Consider the following 6,000-nt stretch of genomic DNA (forward strand, 5'->3'; position numbering starts at 1 on the left):
GGTACTGGGTATTGAACCCAGGGGTGCTTTAACTGAGCTATATCCCCAGCCCTTTTTTGTATTTTGTTTAGAGACAGGGTCTCACTGAGTTGCTTAGGGCAACTAAAAAAAGATCAAATTAAAAAAAAAAACATGCTGGGGCTGGGGCTCAGTGGTAGAGTGCTTGCCTGGCATGTATGAGGCACTGGGTTCAATCCCCAGCACCACATAAAAAAACTAATAAACAAAATAAAGGTATTGTGTCCATCTACAACTAAAAATATTTTTAAAAAAAAACAATACAGGGGCTGGGGTTGTGGCTCATTGATAGAGAGCTCGCCTACCACATGCGAGGCCCTGGGTTCGAATCTCAGCACTACTTAAAAAAATAAAGGTCATGACAACTACAACTAAAAATAAATATTTTTTAAAAATTCAAATTATAAAAATAAATAATAAAAATTTTAAGAATACAAATAAAAATAACGCAGGGATTGCTAAAATACAGTCTGACTCAGAAAAACTGGGATGGATCCTGAGATTTCTAATGAGTTCCCAGGTGGGCTTATGTAGCTGGGTCCATAGACCATATGTATATTGCCTATCTGATTCCTCACACTCTTACTTCTATCATATTGGTAAAGATAACTTATAAAAATGTTTATTAAAAAAAAAAAAAGCCAGGTATGATGGAACATGCCTATAATCTCAGCTACTGGGAAGGCAGAAGCAGAAGAACCACAAGTTCAAGATCAGTCAGTCTGGGCAACTGAAAAAGGCCCTGTCTCGAAACAAAAAATAAAATGGGCTGGGAATGTAGCTCAGTGGTACAGCACCCTTGGATTCAATCCCTAGTACCACACATTTAAAAAAAAAAAAAAAAAAAGTGAAAAGGCAACATACCCACTTCATTTTTTTAAATTTTATGGATTTAGTCTGGGGGAGGGATGGTTATTAAAATGTTTATGTTTAGAGTAAACACAATTTCTCAAAGGTTGGAGGGGGTCTAAAAAGTTGGAATAGTGAGAGCCAACACCTATATAGCACTGTGTCACTGAAGTTAAGTACTTCACATATCAACTGATTTAATCTTCAACACTGTAAGATAGGTATTATTGCCAGCTCTATTTTATAGGAGGAAAACCAGAGTCACAAAGATGTTACTTAAGACTGTGTTTAACTAATAAATGGTAAGGCTAGAATTTGGACCCAGGAAATACAGAATGAAAATCTACACTTTGAATCACTATAATAGCAGTATATCTCCCAAGGACACACAGCGGCAGAATTAAAATGGCAAATGGAAATAAATGGCTTACTTTGAGAAATGGTGTTAAAGTGTATAGTGTTAAAGAACAAAAGCAAGGCCAAATGTGGTGGTGCACACCTGTAATCCCAGCCACCCAGGAATCTGAGGCAGAAGGATCCAAAAATTTTAGGTCAATTGGGTAACTTAGCAAGAACCTATCTCAAAATAAAAAGGGCTAGCAATGTAGGGATGGTAGAGTGCCCCTGGATTCAATCCCAGTATGGGGTTGGGGGTGACATACACAAGTGAGCAACACAGCTTAAATCAGAGGTTTTATTCAGGTGACAGAGCACTTACACTTTCTGAATCCATAACTTAACAATTCATCTTTTACTGTATTAGAAACCATTCTGGCCAGGTATGATAGCACATGCCTGGAAATCCAGCTATCTGAGATACTGAGGGAGGATTACTAGAGCCCAAGAGTTGTCAACCTGGGCAACAAAGCAGTTTTTTTGTTGTTTTTTTTTTAAGTTGTACATGGACACAATATCTTTTTTTTTTTTTTAATATGGTGCTGAAGATCAAATGCAGTGTCTCTTCCATGAGAGGCAAGAGCTCAACCACTGAGCCACAAACCCAGCCCAACATAGCAGTTACAAAAGGAAAGGAGAGAAGGAAAAGAAATTGTTTTGGAATTTTGCATAATCATAAAGCCAATAATAGGTTAAAATAATTTTTTTTTCTAAAATTGCAAGGAGGAATACCATTTTGGTGGCAAGAGATTTGATTTCACTTCATCTAATTAAGCAGTGAAAACAATGTTCTGAGCAACTAGTGAAGTATTCTGACATCTGGGATTTACAATAGCAGCAATGGCAAACACAGCTGAGATGGCATTAATAAAAAATTGTTTTAGTAAAAATCCTTTGGACTAAAGACATGAGCAACTAAAAGTAGAAACTCCTAAGAGACAAAGCATAACAGAACCAAGAATGTGATAGTGTAGAGAAGCAGCAAAACTAAGCTGTTGTTTGGAAATAAAGAAATAGAGGAAGATAAGGAAACAAATGTTAAATCAGAATAATTTTTAGGAGAATAAGCTAATCACCAAAAGAGTTTCTAAATGGTGGCAAATTGTCCACAGATAGTGCAGCTGCAGAAGATACAGGACTTAACAGATGGAGAAGGTAAAGCAGAGATTAGTAATCACCACTTCAATGGGCCCAAATATAGATATAGCTGACCAAGCACAAAACTTGTCTCAGAAAAAACAGCATGAAAGCCTAGGAAATATTCAGAAAGAGAAAATGTTAACACTCTGACATCACCAAATTCATTCATTTGATAAATATTTCTTGAAATCTATTATGTGTCTGGCAATATTCTAGGTGCTAGAAATCCGTGATGCCATACCAAGATAAAGCCCCAGTCTCTTGGAATTCACATTCTAACAGGGGAAATTACCAAATATATTTGGAAGAAAACACTGAATAAACATTATCATAAAACAATGGAGACCTTTAATATATAGGTATATAAAGAGCATAAGTGAACACAATATTAATCCTCCCTCCCTATCAGACAAAGTCTTATAGCCTAAAGTGATTATTGTCTTCCTTATCCTCTAGGGATAATCAATACAGAAATTCATTTAAAATGTATCTACAAAGAAAAGTACAATTTGATTTTCACTTTTAAGAAAGCCTGTCAATATTACAATCCAGGGGCTGAGGCTATGGCTCAGTGGTGGAGCACTTGCCCAGAATGTGTGAGGCACTAGGTTTAATCCTTAGCACCACATAGAAATAGAATAGAGGCATGCTGTCCATGTACAACTATAAAATTTTTAAAAAATATATATATACATATATTACAATCCAGACCAGGCAAAGTAATGGTACTTCAAAGTTTCTCAAATTTGACAGCTATTGGATCAAAACATTTTATTAGTGTAACTTTGTAGTATAAAAATAACTATAAATGATTCCCTAATATACCATACAAATATAAGTGGAAAAAAAATCCCAAAAAACCAATATGAATCTTGAAGCAAAAACTTCAATATATGGTCTTGATGGGCTTTAAGAATCACACTAATTCACACCCACATATTACTCTAGGCTGCAACATTTGGTTTAGATTCCTAAAAAATAATTTGGTTTACTAAGCATGGGTGTTGGCCATAATATGAAAACATATTTTAGGGGTAAGGAGAGGATTTGATCTTTCAGGCCTTAAAGAAATTAATGGGGGCTGGTGTTGTGGCTCAGCGGTAGAGCACGTGCCTGGCATGCCCGGGGCCCTGGGTTTGACCCTCAGCACCACATAAAAATAAATAAATAAAATAAAGGTATCGTGCCTAACCAAAAAAAAAAAAAAAAAATCGTAAAAAAAAAAAAATTAATGGAAAGCAGCTCATTTCCCACCCTGCCACTGCCCCTGTGTACTGGAGACTGAACCTAGGAGCACTCAGTCCTTTCTATTTTGAGACAGCATTTTACAAAGTTGCCAAGACTGGCCTTAAACTTGTGATATCCCTGCCTCAGCCTCCAGAGTAGGACATGAGCCACCACACCTGGCTAGGAGCTCATTTTTAATATTTGATTACCAATCTCTTTATCTTCTTGTCTCAGTGTAAGTATTGCAAATCCAAATTATTGTTAATATAAGAGACAAATGTGTGTATATATAAATCTGTTGCAGAAGACTCAAGAAATAGATAAGTGTTCCAATTTTATGCTTCTAAAATATGATACCATGTTAAAGTTAACAAATGTATTTCAAAAGATCCAAGCTCCATACCTATCCAATCTTCTGTAACACCTACATACTACAGAAATCTGATTTCAACCTACCACTCCTTTTAAGTGTTTCTTAACAAGTAATCTGTTCTCTACATACAAATGAGTAACAATGGGAAAGCAGTTGTTCCAACAGGAGCTACCCTTGATTATAAAGAAGCATAATATAATTGGATCTCACTTGCTTTAAAATGTTAATATTACTCGGGGTTTCTTTGATTAAAAATGCAAAATTCATTTTTAGTAACAACACTAAAGTCCCCAGCAAACAAAGATTAGGCATAAAAATAACTGGTTCTCTTTTCAACATATCTTTGCCACAAAGAGGGAGCTTGAGTAGACTTGGGCTTATTCTCTACATCAAATAAGTCATTGAGAAGTCGAACAGTCTAGGAAAGCCATTTTGGACCAAGGAATTGCTCCCTCAAATAAGTTGACTTGGGACCTTAAAGTTAACGCCTAAGAGACTACAGATGGTGTGTCTTAGGTTTTATTCCCTGGCACAAACTAATTCTGAGATGTTTTAACCTTCCTGGCTTTTAACACATTTGGAGCGGCCAATAACGCAGATACCAGAATTTCAAAACCTCATGTCTGAATCCGATGTGTTTGGGAAGCCGGCAGAACGGCCCCTGGGTGATGGCCGGACCAAGTCCGCAGGAAGCTGTCTTAGCTTGGTGAGCCCCTGACTTGTAGGAGTTAAAACTCTCACCCCTTATATACTGCGATGACGTAATCTTCCACACTGCATTTCTCTTGGACTTAAAGGGGAGGTGGGGGGGAAAGAACAAAGAAAATTTCCCCCTAGCAAGGGGAATTAAGGAAGCGGCCGACGAGGGTTTCGGGAGGTGGTTAGGTAACTCCCTGAAAGCGAAGCCTGAGCTGAACAAGAGCAGAGTCTGAGAAGCAAACGGCAAGACCAGGAACTCAACCCAAGGCAGGAGTCGGTGCAACCGGGGGCGCCGGGCAGAGACCCGCCCTGCCCAGCCAAGCACCGGGCGGAGCGGCGCCCGGCGGAGGCCCAGCCGGCAGCCGGGCGGACCCTCCCCGCCGCCACTTCCAGGCCGCGGTCGCAATTCCGCTCCCCTCCCCCGCCCGCCGCAAAATGTCCGCGGCGGCGCCCCGCGAAGCAGGAAGTCCACGCCGGAGCGCAGCGGGCAGGACCCAGCCCCCGAGCTCCGAGAACCGGCCCCAGCCCGCCCCGGCGCCCAAGCGCCCGCAGGCGGTCCTGCGGCCCTGAGGCCCTGAGCCCGGCATCCCGCCCGCAGGACCTCGGGAGCCCGAGGGCCGAAGGGAGGGGGAGGGGAGCCGGCGGCTGGATGGGTGTGACCCCTTCCTTCCGCCGCTGCCGGTGACAGCCCGGCCAGGCCGCGCCCTCAGTCCGGCACCCCGGGCCCGGCCGCGCACCTCCCGCGGGCGAGCGCCCCGCCGCGACCCCTCCCCTCAGCTCCCGCAGAATCCGGACCCGCGCGAGCCCGCGGGCGCAAGCGAGCCCGGCGCTGCCCAGCGCTCTATGCCCCTGGCCCCCGGGGGCCCCAGAGACCCGACGCCCTCGAAGACCGAAGAGGGCTGGGGGGACCGCGCGGGGTGACCGGACGGTGGGGGAGCCGCTCTCGCTGGGAGCCTCAGGCCCCGCACTCACCTCAGCTTCTCCGCCGGGGCGTTGGCAGCGCTGCGCGGGGTCTCCTCGGCTGCCGGACAGGGGCACGCACCTGACGTCAGCACGCAGGAGACGCACGGTTGGATGCCCGCGGAAGTGGGTGGGACGAGGAGGTAAAAGAGGCGGGAGCGGTCCGGGGAAGGGCGGGGAGGGGCGGAGTCTGAGTCTCCTCCCACCGGCCGGGATTGCGGCGGTTTGTCCGCCTCCCACCTTCCCAGCTGTACTCCGCACCTTTTTCCTTATGATTGAGTATAAAGCGCTGACACTAACGTTTGTTTTGAAACTTGCAACCTCTTGAAGCAAAGAAT

General features: G+C 43.5%; 1 protein-coding gene across 4 annotated transcripts in view; it reads right to left on the reverse strand.

The window, feature by feature from the left end:
* Cdc42 (cell division cycle 42) overlaps positions 1-5,793 on the reverse strand; it is a 39,730-nt gene extending 33,937 nt beyond the window's left edge. The window contains exon 1 of one of the 4 annotated variants that reach the window (XM_046468664.2): positions 5,675-5,793. The gene's annotated coding sequence lies outside the window, so the exon portion shown is untranslated. The remainder of the gene's footprint in view (positions 1-5,674) is intronic. The other 3 variants (XM_058571072.1, XM_058571070.1, XM_058571071.1) reach the window with 3 other exon arrangements.
* Positions 5,794-6,000: the final 207 nt, after the last annotated feature.

This window comes from Marmota monax, unplaced genomic scaffold (genome assembly GCF_021218885.2).
Source record: "Marmota monax isolate L192 unplaced genomic scaffold, Marmota_monax_Labrador192_F-V1.1 WCK01_AAM20220418_F8-fsc00008, whole genome shotgun sequence".
Taxonomy (NCBI): domain Eukaryota; kingdom Metazoa; phylum Chordata; class Mammalia; order Rodentia; family Sciuridae; genus Marmota; species Marmota monax.